This window comes from Corythoichthys intestinalis, chromosome 5 (assembly GCF_030265065.1).
Source record: "Corythoichthys intestinalis isolate RoL2023-P3 chromosome 5, ASM3026506v1, whole genome shotgun sequence".
In the NCBI taxonomy this organism is placed as follows: domain Eukaryota; kingdom Metazoa; phylum Chordata; class Actinopteri; order Syngnathiformes; family Syngnathidae; genus Corythoichthys; species Corythoichthys intestinalis.
This window is the reverse complement of record NC_080399.1, coordinates 14594372-14609968: the sequence shown is the minus strand read 5'-3', so window position 1 is coordinate 14609968 and position 15597 is coordinate 14594372. Positions and strand designations below refer to the sequence as shown.

Genomic DNA, 15597 nt, shown 5'->3' with positions numbered 1-15597 from the left:
TAGCACCAGCCTATTAAATATTTACCCCCTAATCTATATCTTCCGCTAAAAAGTTGCGCAGATCTGAAATCCAAAGCAATGCACCTAGCAGGACCATCCAATATAGAGACAGAATTTGCCAAATAAATACCGAATAATTCAAGACAATCTTAATTTTCGGCTCTTTTCCCCAGAACATAAACAACACACTTCTGAAAAACTGAGACAACAAATCCAAAAATATCTCCTTTGTCAGAACCATGTCTTGTTCCTGCCTTTGATAGCACCATATGATGGTACTAAAAATATAATAAAACAAAAGAAACTGTCTCGGTCTTGTTCCTGTCTCATACGTCTTCACTCATGCGGAAGGCCGTCCGTCAGTTTTACTGCATGTCGACCTCCCCTCAACACACCGCCGATGACTGATGGGCTTAAGTGCGACTAAATAACTACGGCAGAGGATGATAAAATTGCCAAAACACACATCCTGGACAGGAAATTGGCCATTTTGGAGCCATTGACACAAAGGAGCTGAAGTGATGGCACTTCCTCACCATGCTCATACCCTTGGAAAGCGAAAATGTCTCGCTCGCCCATAGGGAGCTAGTTATAGTCCAGTGGACATATTTCCTGGAAACACCAACCTAATAGGTCTGTTTTTTGCCCTTGCTTTTCTCACCTTTAAGGGGTCAAAGCAAGTTGTGCATTCACTATGCAGCTGAAATAAGGTGAGAAACTGAGGTAGTACATTCAGCGGGGAGGTAGTGCATTCAGCAGTGGTGTAATCAAACAAAGTAGGGTAATGAGGACGACTGGAATTAATTGAAACAGGTTCCTGGTGCTTAACGAGTGAAAGGAATATAAATGACAAGCTTCTTTTAGGTGACTAAGGCTGGATTGACATGACATGGTTAAAGGTGATACATCTGATAGAGGTTAACCTAATAAGAAAGTATTTTCTTTGTTGGTATCAAGTCTGATATATACAGTTAACTCGTTAGCTGCTATTGACGGTGATTGACGTCCAATTCGTTTCAAGTGACAGAGTCTGGCAGTGAATGATCGCTGCCAGCCCTGCCAGTTCATATTGATTGTATGTCTATCACCGTCAATGGCAGCTAATGAGTTAAGTACTGTATTTGCCAGAATTTGATTGAGAGAAGGGATCTCAGAACGGTTGATTTGAGAAAAACCAAGTTCAGTTCTTGTTTTAGTAAAAAAAGATACACGATGGTAAAAAAATTTTTAAAAAGCAATAAAGAAAGAAAACATGATTAGTCGTGCTAAGTAATGATTTTAAGTAGACACTAAAATTCTTAAGTTCTCTCTTTTTAAAAATGTGTTATTTTTATTACTATTAGCGTGAGTCCTCCCTACTTATTTTCATCAACCCCCGGTGGCCATAAGACACGATTGCATGTAATGGCGTACCGCAAGCAACACGTCACTTCCGCTCATTAATATTCATGACATTAGTTACTGATGCTATGGGAGGACATGCCACCGTTTGTCCCCAATAAGAAATGAATGGAAATCCTGTTCGAAGGAGATGTTTACAAAGCTAAAACTACCAATTCTTTCCTAAAATGATGTCCCTGGTGCCAAATTCACCGGCAAAGATGTGGAAGTACATAATAATGTTCAGTTAAAGAGATGGCTTGAGTGTCGAGGGCTGAACAAGATGAAAAACACAGGCCGACCTTAGCATAGCCTTAGCTTTTTTATCGACACATTTTTCTTACGTGACTGCCAATGACATTATCCTGTTTCAACAAGCTATCCTTTACCACCAGCCTTTCCTATATATGATATCCTCTGGTTGTCCTAAGTCTCTGACTGTTCTTGGTGGTAATTTATATTTTGTGTAGCGATCGCAAATGCTATTCAGTGACAGCCAACGAACACTTGTAATTTTTTTCATTGATAACAAATCTTAATTTTATAATTTATTTACACTTCCCCCTTACTAAAGTTGTTTTTTTACAACAGAAAAGGTAAAAGTGGCAGTCAGATACCATTTTAATTCTTTTCAGGTCATTCATTGTGAGACAGAAGCAGCAGTGGACAACGTCACGCTAAAAAATGAGTTAAAAATTGGCTCACCTCTTTGCCCTCTGAAAGTCAATGACAATCCAACAAAATGTTTACTGCATATGAAATGTGAATGGATACACCGAGCTGGCTTTAAAAGTCCGCGCAAGTTGATTCTTTCTTCACATTTTTTGCTCCGAGTTTTTTTTTTTTCAGGAAACGTATGAAGAAAACATCCTTCATATGTCGTAATGTCTAGAGTCGTTTCTACAAGTTCCAAAACAGCAATGTGTGACAGGCATGTTCATTTTTGAAACATTACCGGAGAAAAGTAGCAAAATTAACATGGTTTCTATGCGAGGGCGGGCCTATAATGTCTCACTTTGGCTTTACTTCCGCTTTACGATGCGACGTCACGGTCTAAAAACAGCATGCGTGCGGTACGCCATTGATTTTCCTATATATATATTAGGACTGTCAAAATTATCGTGTTAAGGGGCGGTAATTAATTTTTTTAATTAATCACATTAAAATATTTGACGCAATTAACGCACATGCCCCGCTCAAACAGATTAAAATGACAGCACAGTGTGATGGCCACTTGTTACTTGTGTTTTTTTGTCTCCCTGGCGCTTTGGTGCGACTGATTTTATAGGTTTAAGCACAATGAGCTTCATGTAATTATTGAGATCAACAATGGCGAGCTACTAGTTTATTTTTTGATTGAAAATTTGTTTTATTAAAACGAAAACATTAAGAGGGGTTTTAATATATATTTTTTTAACTTGTACTAATATCTATCTTTTAAGAACTACAAGTCTTTCTATCCATGGATCGCTTTAACAGAATGTTAATGTTAATGGCATCTTGTTGATTTATTGTTATAATAAACAAATACAGTACTTTTGTACAGCATGCTGAATGTATATATCCGTCTTGTGTCTTATCTTTCCATTTCAACAATAATTTACAGAAAAATATGGCATATTTTATAGATGGTTTGAATTGCGATTAATTACGATTAATTTTTAAGCTGTGATTAACTCGATTAAAAATTCTAATCGTTTGACAGCCCTGAGTGGGGAGAACATGTATTTGATCATCAAATACTTGTTCTCCCCACTGTATATGAATTTAAAATTACCACTTCGCTGGTAAAATATTGTCTATAAATGTTACAAAGCAATAAAACAAACAAACAAAAAATGAATCAACTGAACAAAAAAAAAATGTTTTAGAATGGGTCAAAAATATTTTTCGAATAAATCATGTGACTAGCACCGTAGAGACAGTCATTTGCTTTGCTTAGCCAAAACCACCTCGGGACAGAAGAGGCAAGATGGATATACGTAATTTTTTCAAACCTAAGCTTTCAAAATGACTGAGTGAGAACCAAGGATTGAAAATGTGGACCATGAAACGCCGGAGAGCACCGCCAAAATAGTGAGCGGAGTTTCAGTTTGCCCCACTAAAGATGCTAAATGTACAGCAGAGCACAAATTGGCGTAGGGGAGAGTGGGGTAAGATGAGCCAAATTTTACTTATTTGGTTCTGGATTCAAGGAAAAATCATATAGAGACAAAATGAAAACATATTCCTTTATTTCAGGATGTCTACTATAAAATGAAATCATCAGAATGATTTTCTGACAAAGCTTCACAAAATAATGACCTTTCCAAAAAAAATGGTATTGTGCCTCAATTTGCCCCAGGTCTGGGGTAAAATGACCCACATCAAGGGGTAGGTTGAGCCATAACGTGTAAACTAACCAACAAGTTGTTGTTTTTTTAAGTCAACCTCTGCATTTTTTGTAACAATCAGTTTTGAGCTAAGAACAACGCACCACAAACAAAAACCTGCTGTATCAGTACTATCTAGCTACTCAAAAGAACTACTCAATATTCCAACTGTCCAGGTTGCAGTGAAATATGAATTGTTTGGTCCCTTCTTGCAGTTCCTCCAGCCTATTGAGGTCGGAGCAGCTTCTTCAGCACATCACTCCGTGAGAATGATGCCACACCATTCTCCTTGAAAGCATAAGTAGGGTTTCTTATTGCCAGTGACCCCTGGGATTCTTCTTAGGAATCGGGCACTAACTTCATTCCCCTCAAGGCTGTTGACTAAGCCAATGTAATGATGGTACCTGCTTTTAGATGCAAATTTTACAATTACAAAGTCGTCAACCAACAGATCTGAGTCATCTGGTTCACTTTCATCGCTGGAACTCTCAGTAGTGTCTTCTAATGGAACTGCAAAATCACTCTCATCAGAACTCCTGTGAACTTGGTGGAGAAAACCCATGTGCAAAGCTTGGTGCAGGTAGCTCAGCAGTACTATTGGAGAATGAAACCATGGATTCATCACTTGCTGCTGCAGACTGCTGTTCCAGGATGGGCCTGTCTGACACCATGGATGGCTCAAAGTCTGAAAATCAGAAAATATATCTCTGTTGTAAGGGAAAATCCCAGTGAATCTGAAACCAGAGGAGATATTCCTTGGTGTCAGTGCTGACATGAAAGCATCACTCACACAGCCAGGGATCTCGTATATGCTGGCTGTTTTGCCTGGGTGGGATCTCATCCAATCATCTAGGGCTCTGTTGTAGTAGGTCTTAAATGGACCATACACAGACTTATCTAGAGGCTGCAGTCGATGGGATGTGTGTGGTGGAATTGTGAGCAAAACAATACCGCTTGATTTCGCTAAGTCCACAGCCTTCAGAAAAATATGGGCTTCATCGTTGTCCAAGATCAGCATTAACCAAATGTTGAAGGAATTCAAAAAACGTATATTCGTTAACCCAGCCTGATCTGGTGGAGGTACCTACTGACCCTGGATGAAACTGCTCTGCAAGCTTCTTGATGTGGTCTGCAAGCTCTTTCTCGATCTCCTCTGAGAAGGCCCTTTTTTCTTCTGGCGTTCCACTGTATCCAACTGTTTTTACTTTCTTTACAGCTCTCTTTTTCATGTACCTTCTCAATGTTGACCTGTCAATATTTATTTAATTTGCCACTGATCTGATGGACTTCCCACTCTTGACTTCATTGACAGCTATCTCCAGCTCTTACAAGGGTGTCGAGCCCCTGCTTGTTTTCCTCTTATACGTTATTGGCATGCTACCTCTTTTTTTCTCCTCTATGATGATTAAAATATGATAAACACAGCAAAGCCGTTGAGCATACTTCAGAAAAATAGTGTTTATTACATCAAGGATTCATCTGAATTTCAGTGCCTTATGGGGTAAGTTGAACCACTGGCTCAATTTACCCCGAAGCCTTGGGCTCAATTTTCCCCATAGCCACCATTTTGTGAAAAGCAGGCTAGCTTAAAAAACTGGACTAATTTAGAGGTAAGTGATTCACATGTTTTTACACCTTACAAACACACTAATATGTGTAACATATAATTTTAGTCTCAGATAATCTTGTTTGACATAACTCTCATTTTACCTAAAATGCTGAAAATTTACTTTGACAGTCAAAAAACATTTTTTCTAGTAAAAATAGGCCTACCTCTTTTCCAAAGTGCTTCCTTTCACCACAGCAAGATGGCAATGGTGAGGGCTTCCTGCCATTGTGATCACATGACCACACATAGCACGGTTGCCTAGATACAAGGGGTGGGTCAACTTACCCAGTGGCTCATCTTACCCCACTCTCCCCTACCATATTCAATATACGATGATCTTGGCCAAAAGTATAACTGTCCTAAGCAGTCAGATTTAGAATTCCCCTCAAAAATGATGGGAAACAAAAAAACGCTCATTTTCAATGCACAGTATTATTGTTAATACTCCTGGCTGGAATATGCAGTCAAAAAGGATGCTGTCTCCTGGTTTGCCTGCCACCAGTTTTAAACTGACCATGGTGAGGATTAGTTTCGCAAGGGTGTGAGTGACTGAAAAAAACTTGGCAGTATATTAGATATCTACGAGGAATGCAAAAGTCGGCGTCAGAAAAACGAGCGGCTCACACCCCCACGCACATAGCTGGGATGCCTATATTTACGAACATGGGCTAAGCTACAAACTGAGCATATATCATGTAAGTTAATTTTATTGGTGACACTGCGTTTCGGGCTCATCAACTTGTTTTTACCCCCTGCCACAAAATTCAAACTCCCTCTATGCGTGCAACTGTAGCAAAAGCACACCCTGCTCCGGTTGCATTCACAAGCGAAACAGGGTGCGCTTAAAGTGGACAGAGATCCACCAGAGTTCAGTTGTTTGGTCAGAACTAGAGTTCGTATGCGTGTTCAGATATACAAAACAAAGCTGACTACCTGAGAAAAAGAACTGTGGTCCGTTTAAAATGGACTAGAGCTGAAACGAGTACTCGAGCAACTAGAGTAACTCGAGTTTAAAAACTGATCCGAGTAATTTTATTCACCTCGAGTAATCGTTTATTTTGACAGCTCTAAGCATCACGTTTTGCTAGGACTACTTTTAATGTGGGACAACGCGCTGTCACGTGCGGAGAGGAAGAAGGGAAAAAAAAAAAAACTTACCGCAGCCGACAGCCGCCACAAACGACGCCGACGTTGCTAAATACTAGCCCGCACAATGCTACATTGGTATCAGGCAGCGTCTGGCGCGTCTCATAGAGATCACATGTATGTTGAACTAGATGCGAAATGACAGACTCGGCCGCGTCTGGGCAGCGTTTGTAAACAGCCGCCATCTTAAAGCAGTACAGCGCTAAGCGCTAATAAAGAGCGCTAATAAAGAGCGCTAAGCGCTAATAAATAAGATTAACGTTACTGTCGCTACTAGCTCACGGAACGTTAGCCCTGCGGAGGGCTAGGTTTCAATTAATTATGACCACTGTCGATGCGTGGCTAACGTGTCTTACATACAGGCTTTAACATAACATAGCATTGTGGAGTGATGAGGGTGTAAAATAAAAACGTAATCATGCTAACTATCAATTTTAGCTCAGTAGTCATTGCTGGATAAAACACCAAGTAGCACTGGTCCCTAATGTGCTCCAATACAGCCTGTATCATACATTTATTTTGAACACTGCAAAAACTCAAAATCCTATCAGGACTTACAGTTTAGACTAACTTAAAACTTAACTAGAACTTAAAAATGGCTTGACACAAAGAGAAATTCAATTGAAACACGTGGGAAAAAAATCCTAACTTTTAAGTGATGTGTGTTATCAAGCGTAACGGCATTTTTAGGTAAGATATATATATATATATATATATATATATATATATATATATATATATATATATATATATATATATATTAATAAGATCTAAAAGTTTTTTGAGTGAAAGCAGTGAATTAGTCTTTTTTTTTTTAATTCTAGTTACACCTGAGATGCAATTGTTGGCTGTTTTCAACAATATACAACGAAAATAAAGACATTGATTGACTGAAAATGGTTCAAGATTAGATGAAATGTCTTGTTTTCTCATGTATATGTATAATTGCTCTTCACCTAAAAATATATTTGTTTTATCCGATTACTCGATTAATCGATAGAATTTTCAGTCGATTACTCGATTACTAAAATATTCGATAGCTGCAGCCCTAAAATGGACCAAACAGTGCTAGTGTGAATGCGCCCTTAGCCGGACTCCCAATATTTAGCTCAGATGTCTTTGCACCCCTGCCACTGGTTCAGCCTTTCAGTTTACTTGAAATGTTCCTTTTTAACCAAATCTAACAGTGTATGTGACTGGGTAAAAAGTCTCAATTATAAATTAAAACATCATTAAAATTAAAATAAATGTTGCTTTGATTTCCTCGAAGGAAATCTCCAAGGTTTTGTTATGGGTGGCAGTTCAACCTTTTTTGTGGAAGAAAGAACATCCATCATTTGAATGAGCAATGCCACCAATTGAGACTAAGAGCGATACAAAACATAACTTAAACAGTGGAATTTGAAGTCATCCGATGAACGGCACGGATGGTCTGTGTACAAGCGGGTGTGAAAAATGATGTAAGGCCTAATAAATAATGTATCAGCGTGTTGTCAGAAAGTGTTAAATCATTTTTGTGAGAATCAGAATCTCGGAGATTAGCAGACAGCTTTGCTTGGGGCGATATGCTAAATTGCTCATATTCAGCCACTCGGGCAAGTTAAGAAGAGTAAAATGGTTACTATGACATGTCACAATGTGCTCATTTGTCTTACTGTGATCGCAAGGGAAGTAACAACAATTTAAATGTCTGGGATCAGTGAGATGCTTCATTCAGAGTAGACTCTTGATACTTGTAGTCCTCTTCTTTATTGGCGTCCAGTTGCAAACTCTTTATAGGGCTTTCATTTAAAGCAACACAAGGTAACTTTTCAACCTTTAGAAAATATACTGCTCAAAAAAATTAAGGGAACACAAACATGACTCGTTGTAAATTTGACTGAATAAAGTATTTTTAATAAATACTTTGTTCTTTCCATTGTTGAACGTGCTCTTTCCATTGCTGAACGTGCTGACAACAAAATCAGACAAAAAATATCCATGAAAATGAAATGTATCAACCCATGGAGGTCCGGATTTGGATTTATACTCAAAATGAAAGTGGAAAAACACACTACAGGCTAATCCAACTTTGATGTCATGTCATTTAAACAAGTCAAAATGAAGCTTAGTAATGTGTTTGGCTTCTGCATGCTTGTATGACCTCCCTGTAACGCCTGGGCATGCGCCTGATGAGGTGGCGGATGTTCTCCTGAGGGATTTCCACCCAGATCTGGACCAGCACATCACTGAGTTCCTGGACAGTCTGAGGACCAACCTGTCATCCTGTAGGAAATTCCAGGAGACAGGTAGTTACTCCAGGAGAGCTAGACAGGGCCGTAGAAGCTCCTTAAAACCCTCGGCAGGATCGGTATTCACTCCTTTGCTCAAGGAGGAATAGGATGAACACTGCCAGAGCCCTACAAAATGACCTCCAGCAGTCAACTGGTGTAAATGTTTCTGACCGAACAATCAGAAATGGGCTCCGTGAGGATGGTCTGATGGCCTGACATCCTGTTGAGAGCCCTGTGCTCACTGCCAATCACCATAGGGCTTAAGAGGCATTTGCCATAGACCAACAGAATTTCCAACTATGCCACTGGCTCTGTGCTCTTCACCAATGAAAGCAGGTTCAACCTGAGCACATGCTACAGAAATGAAAGGGGCCGGAGATCCCTTGGAGAACGCTATGCTGCCTGCAACATCATTCAGCATGACCGGTGTGGTGGTGGGTCAGTGATGGTCAGGGGAGGCATATCCATGGAAGGACACACAGACCTCTACAGGTTAGATGATGGCACCCTGACTGCTATTAAGTATCGGGATGAAATCCTTGGACTCATTGTCATAAGTTACGCTTGCGCAGTGGGACCTGGGTTCCTCCTGGTCCACGACAATGCCCAACTTCATGTGGCTGTTGTATGCAACAGTTCCTGAAGGAAGAAGGAATTGATAACATTGACTGGCCCCCATGTTCGCCTGACCTAAATCCAATAGAACACCTCTGGGGTATTGTCTTTAGGTCCATCTGGCAGAGCCAGGTTACTCCTCAGACTGTCCAGGAGCTCAGTGATGCCCTGGTCCAGATCTGGGAGGATATTCCCTAGAACACCGTCCGTCGTCTCATTAGCAGCATGCCAAGGTGTTGTAGGGAGGTCATCCAGGCACTTGGAGGCCACACGCATTCCTGTGCCTCATTTCGACTTGCTTACATGAAAGTTGAATCAGCCTGTAGTGTGTTTTTCCACTTTCATTTTGAGTATAACTTCAAATCCAGACCTCCATGGGTGATACATTTGATTTTCATTGATAATTTTTTTGTGATTTTGTTATCAGCACATTCAACTATGGAACGAAGTAAGTATTTAATAAAAATATTTCATTAATTTATCTACAGCACAGGTGTCAAACCGTTTCCAGAAAGGGCCTAGTGGGTGCTGGATTTTGTTCCAACCGATAACGCGCAGAGAGTTTAACCAATGAACTTCCTGCTGAAACAAGCAGCACCTGACAAAGTTTAACTGATTACACATGTTAAAGATCTAATTGGTGAAAAGGTGTCCTCTTCATTGGTTGGAAAGCAAACCTGCACCCACTAGGTCCTTTCTGGAATCTGTTTGACACCTGTGATCTACAGGGTCCCCCTCAGGATTGATAAATCTAAATTCAAGACTTTTAAGACCTTTTTTAATGCCATTTAAACTGAAAATTAATACTTTTCTCGCACCCATTATTTAGATAATATTGAATCATATTAAAAAAATAAAGCACTGAACAGCAAATTTAACCTCAATTACCAAGTGTGTTTGATAAAAGAATGCACATTTACTGAAGATACAATTAAAACACATTTAAATATAAGGTCTTTCAGATTTTTTTTCCCCAGGATAAAATGGATTTTACACTATTTTTGTAAAGCAACTTCAGAAATTACATTTGCAATACAACAGGTTTCCCTTTTAAGAGGACGTAGTCAAGGTGGTAGGTTGATGATTGTCAAGTTGGTCACCTTAACTGTAAAGTGCTTGGACAAATCTTGCAATTGGCAGTGAAAGTTTAAAAAAACAGCCACTGAATGGCAGTTTACCATTAATTACCACAAAATATAAAAGCTACACATGACCATTTCCCTTGGTAATTGTTTTTTTCTAATCACATTACAAGTATACAAAACACATGTTAATCCTTTGTTAGCTATTGAAGACATTTCTTTTAATCAGATAGAGAAAATCCATACTCTTATTCAATCAAGAAAATTTTTTAAATATACCAGGAGGTGTTTTACTATCACCTACATTCTAATTTGCCTATCACCATGCCATGTTATTCAGATCAACGTTACCCCGCACTCGTTCCAATAATAGAGTCAACCGTGTTGTGTATTTGAAGGTGATGGTGGTGTTGTGCCGAAAAATGTACGATAAAAAATTATCGTACCCGTGTATAACGCGCACCCTAATTTTAGCACCAATAAATAGAAAAATACAAGAAAACAGCTTGTGTGCAGATACAGAAATGTCATTTTACTGACTGGTGAAACACAGCACAAGCATAGCACATTGGTAGTTCAAAACATTACAGTAAACTGACAATATGTACGGTAATAATATGATTTGACAACTTCTCCAACTTACCAGAATCTAGGAGAAAACAAAACAGATGTGACTTTTCTTTTAAAGGCTGCTGTATAACTTGCTCGTTTCATCATGATGAATAAATGTTTCTTCCATGGATTGATACGGTAAAATAAAAGTGATAACGTTAGTCGGAAATCCGAGAGCGCTCATCGCTGTCGACACAACAGTAACAATAGGAACTATTGTTATTTGGGTTTGAGTTTCCCGAAGGACAGATATAGTTGACGGACACAGGAAGTGTGTGCTTACGTTTGTTATGGTGCGAGTTGCGGAACTGCAATAAACGTGACTCAAATGAGTTCAAGAAACTAAATTCTGTGCTTTAGGAAGAGTGAAAAAAGCAGAATTTAACACAGACGAAATCATTCAACCAATCAGAGTGAAGTATTACCGTGTAATGAGTTATAACAGAATTCACCGGCGGAACTTATGTTGGCACGTTGTATAGTTCCCGGGGGGATGTATTTTGTTGAGGGAACAGCTGGAAAGATAGTTATTTTCCGCGGGTTGCATGTGAGACACACATTGCTACCGTATTTTGTTGCAGCCTAAATATCAATAAAGCAACACGGATTAGCTCTGTTGTTTGATACTCCGCCTCCGACTCCTTCCCTAGCTCACCACGACCAAAACAAAATGGTGACGTCACGTACCGTAATGGTCGGCAATGGATCGCCGCATACGTTTCTTCAACAGAACATGGCCGTGTCAATAAAAAAAAAAAAAATCGGTCTTGATATACAGTGCCCTCCATAATTATTGGCACCCCTGAAAAAGATGTGTTTTTTACCTTCTAATATTTTTTTTTTGTTCAAATAATATGGGACCTTAATGGAAAAAAAGAGAAAAATCCAACCTTCAATACAAGTGCATTCAATCAGTGGGGAAAAAAATCCCACATAAAGAAATAATTATTTGACATCAAATAATGTGTGTCACAATTATTAGCACCCCTGGTGTTAATACTTTGTACAACCCCCATTTGCCAACAAAACAAGGTCTGGTGAACCATTTCTGTAGATTTGGCCATATGTTTAGGGTCATTGTCTTGCTGAAAGACCCAGTGACGACCCATCTTCAGCTTTCGGGCAGAGGGCAACAGATTTTGATTTAAAATGTCCTGGTATTTCAAAGCATTCATGATGCCATGCACCCTAACAAGGTTCCCAGGGCCTTTGGAAGCGAAACAGTCCCACAGCATCACTGACCCACCCTCATACTTCACAGTGGGTATGAGGTGCTTTTCAGCATGCGCATCTTTCGTGGCACGCCAGACCCACTTAGAGTGTTTGTTGCCAAAAAGCTCAATCTTGGTCTCGTCTGACCAAAGCACACGGTCCCAGTTGAAGCCTGGGATTGTGTGTATTTTTGTGTTTCTTTTCTATTACAAGCATATCCAGCAAGTTTTATAATAAAATTCCCTTCACTTATCTTGAATACAAACATAAGAAAAACAAACAAATGTCACCGAATATCCTTCTTCTGCTTCACAACAGGCGGCGGTAAAAATTATGCATTACACTTACTGTACATAAATGATCATTTTTAGCATAAAAATGTAGACTTCTAAAAGGCTGCAGTGTGTTCAGGCAGGTGTTACTTACAGGAAGTGAGTGTTGGCGTGCTGGTTTTAATGTGCCACTGCAGCTGCTCGCTGTGCAAAGGAACAGGAGGAAAGGTTGGAAATGATATGTGGTGGGAACCCCTTAATCCACATCCCCTCCCTGTTGTCGCACTGCCTTGCTTACTGATCAGCTACCTGCAAAGACACACATGTAAGAAAAAAATAAAAATGCTGATATCAAACACTGCGGCACTCCACAAACCCGCTGAAATGTTCAGCATGTTCAATCAAATGAATCATAAACTCCACTGTGTCACACTGTAAAATTTGCCAACCATAAGCAGATGAATAAGATGGCAGAGTAGTTGTTTGCAGTGTTGTGATCCCAGGCTGTTTAAATGCTCTTTGAAAATGTGGACTTCGCTCACAAAGTTCACATCTCAACTTGTCGCACATGCTCCATTTCTCTCTCTGCGGGTGTGAGACTATCATGCTTTGGAGATGTAAAAATATGTTGTTCACAGTGGGGAGGGTTGGACACGGCCACAGATGAATTATTCATTTATCACAGGGAAGATTTGACGAGAAAGAGAGCTGCTTGCAGTGTTATCCACAATCACGTGCCGGATAGATTTGAACATTTAGGACTTCAGTACTGAGATTGCTCGAGTATGAAAACCCGCCGTTAACTCAATGGCAGCCAGCCTAAATGGATTTAATGCCTATCGCTGTCAATGGCAGCCAATGAGCTTAATGTAAAAGTACTTAAAACATGACATGATGAACTTTTGCTCCACTGGGTCTAACTTGTAAACATCTGCGCTTGAGTAATTTGTCTGCGCTAATAGAAGTACCTTGCTCTTCCTAAGCAAGATGTTCCAGCCATCAGCTGCCTAATTAGTGGCACAACAATTACTTTCAGAGTAACATATGCGACTATAGCGCTTTGCTAACACCTGCTCAAATGTCAAGAAGCTCTGGCAGCAAACACAACAACCCCATCCTACTTTTGCCCATTTGCTTCCGTTACGTCATCATCAGTTGAAAGTACTTGCAATCAAGCTCTCAATTTTGGTCTACTTTGTCTGTAGTTGTCTAAAACATGGCATTTTAGGCATTATTTTTTTCTACATATTGGTACTTTGGGCTATTTTTAAAGTGCCAGCTATGTGCCCATTTTGGTAAAAATATCGCTTTGGAATAATTTTGAATTGCACAAAAAAAATCAAATCTTTTTTCTGCAAATAAAACAAAAAAATGAAAAGAAAATGAGACTACAGGATGAAGGAATTCGGCCCCCCGGCCAAGCCGCGGGAACAGCCACAGCCGAACCAAATGGAGTCCCGCTGGCGCTGCTCCAGCAGCCAAAATCCTGCGCGTCCACACCGGTGTTAACCCTTTGTACTGACTCCATTCTAAACGGTTTAAAGAAAGCTCACCGAAAACAGGTTGACAATTTATTCCTCGACAATGGTCAAAACAAGGCAAAAACAGATGACGGAGAGACAATGCTGGATCCAGGGTCAGCAAAACAACAGCTACATAGAAATGTCTCCGAGAAGCGACAGTTGTTATCTAAATGTTCAGTCTTTTGAAAGCTGCGGTGGAGTGGCCCGGGCCGAAGGTGCCTGGGTGTTGTCTTGGGATCCTCCCTCTGTGGCAGGTTTGGGCGGTCAAGTTCGTGCGTCAACTTTCGTGGTTGCCACGGCTACCGACGCATGTCTTGACGTCCAAGGCGCCGCGCTATCAACATGTTGTTGCCTCGGTAGGGCAAGAGTGCCCTGACCCACCGAAGAGCTGTTGATGTCCTTTCCTTCGTTTTATCAGGTGAGGGCCGATAAGGTGATTCACTTTACCTTGTCAAAGGGCATGGAGTGAAGTTTGCCTAAACTATGGTTACATGCTTTACTATGATGAATGTGTTGGACTAATGCAAACAATTATATGGTGTGTGCGAGAAAGGTAACTATTCCCGTCATTCCCCCTCACGAGCCCCGAAAGGAGATCGTAAAAACATGGATGGGGCCTTAGAACTTAGCCTTAGCAAGCGGTTGAAAAGTTAAGCAATTGATGAACAGATTAAACTGTGTTGGATGAAATTAGCAAGTCCCCGTCAGGACTCCTTTTAAAGATTCTATAAAACAATTCAATACCGCTTAAAAGGGTTAATCCTTGGTTGTGTCTGGTCCCGTGACTATAGGCATCAGCTCACAGTGACCTCTTTGTACAGGTGTTTTTAAAACAATTTTTTCCATGATCAATTAGACGGGCTACCAATCAAGTTAGTCTTGAAGTTAGGAAAAATGAGCTATACACTAAAATAAATTTGGCCCAGTAAATAAAATGTAAGTCCCCCGTTGTCAACCTCCGTAAAGTTAAGGTCGAACACCACCTGTAGTAAGAGGGAACTGTGCGCAGCCCTGAACAAAAAGGAATGCAACAGAGTACAGTGTGTCAAAAACCTCCGAATGGCTTTTAAAGGAGGAAAAAACATCACTGACAAACTGCTACATCTAAAAACATAGTACAGTAAAAAACATTCCCCCATTGACTAGAGAATGGTAAAAAAGCGGTAACGTACAAAAGCGGAATGTTGCAAGACAGAAAAACTTGGACACAATAAAATTTGAAACGTGAAAAAAATATCTTCAACCCCTACCAGTTGTTGAAAATGATGGACACAGATGCCTGAAGGAAAACTTTATTCCACCCCAGTTTAAGAAAAACTATTCCACCCAAGTGTCCAAAAAACGAATAAATATCCTAAAAAAAAAAAAAAAAAAAGCTTAGGTCAGATTTGGATTCAGCATCCCAAAATTACATTAAAGAAGTGTTTTTGTCAATCCAAAAAAAACATTCTCGACCAGTGTAATAATATATATTTTTCAAAATTAATAAATAACAATAATT

At 39.8% G+C, this 15597-nt stretch overlaps 1 protein-coding gene across 2 annotated transcripts in view; it reads right to left on the bottom strand.

Annotated features, from left to right (window-relative positions):
• Nucleotides 1-15597, bottom strand: part of lingo1a (leucine rich repeat and Ig domain containing 1a) — a 256772-nt gene that overhangs the window by 138117 nt on the left and 103058 nt on the right. Inside the window, exon 2 of one of the 2 annotated variants that reach the window (XM_057837396.1) lies at nucleotides 12728-12882. The exons of the other annotated variant lie outside the window; for it this stretch is intronic. The gene's annotated coding sequence lies outside the window, so the exon portion shown is untranslated. The remainder of the gene's footprint in view (nucleotides 1-12727; nucleotides 12883-15597) is intronic. 2 annotated transcript variants of the gene reach the window in all.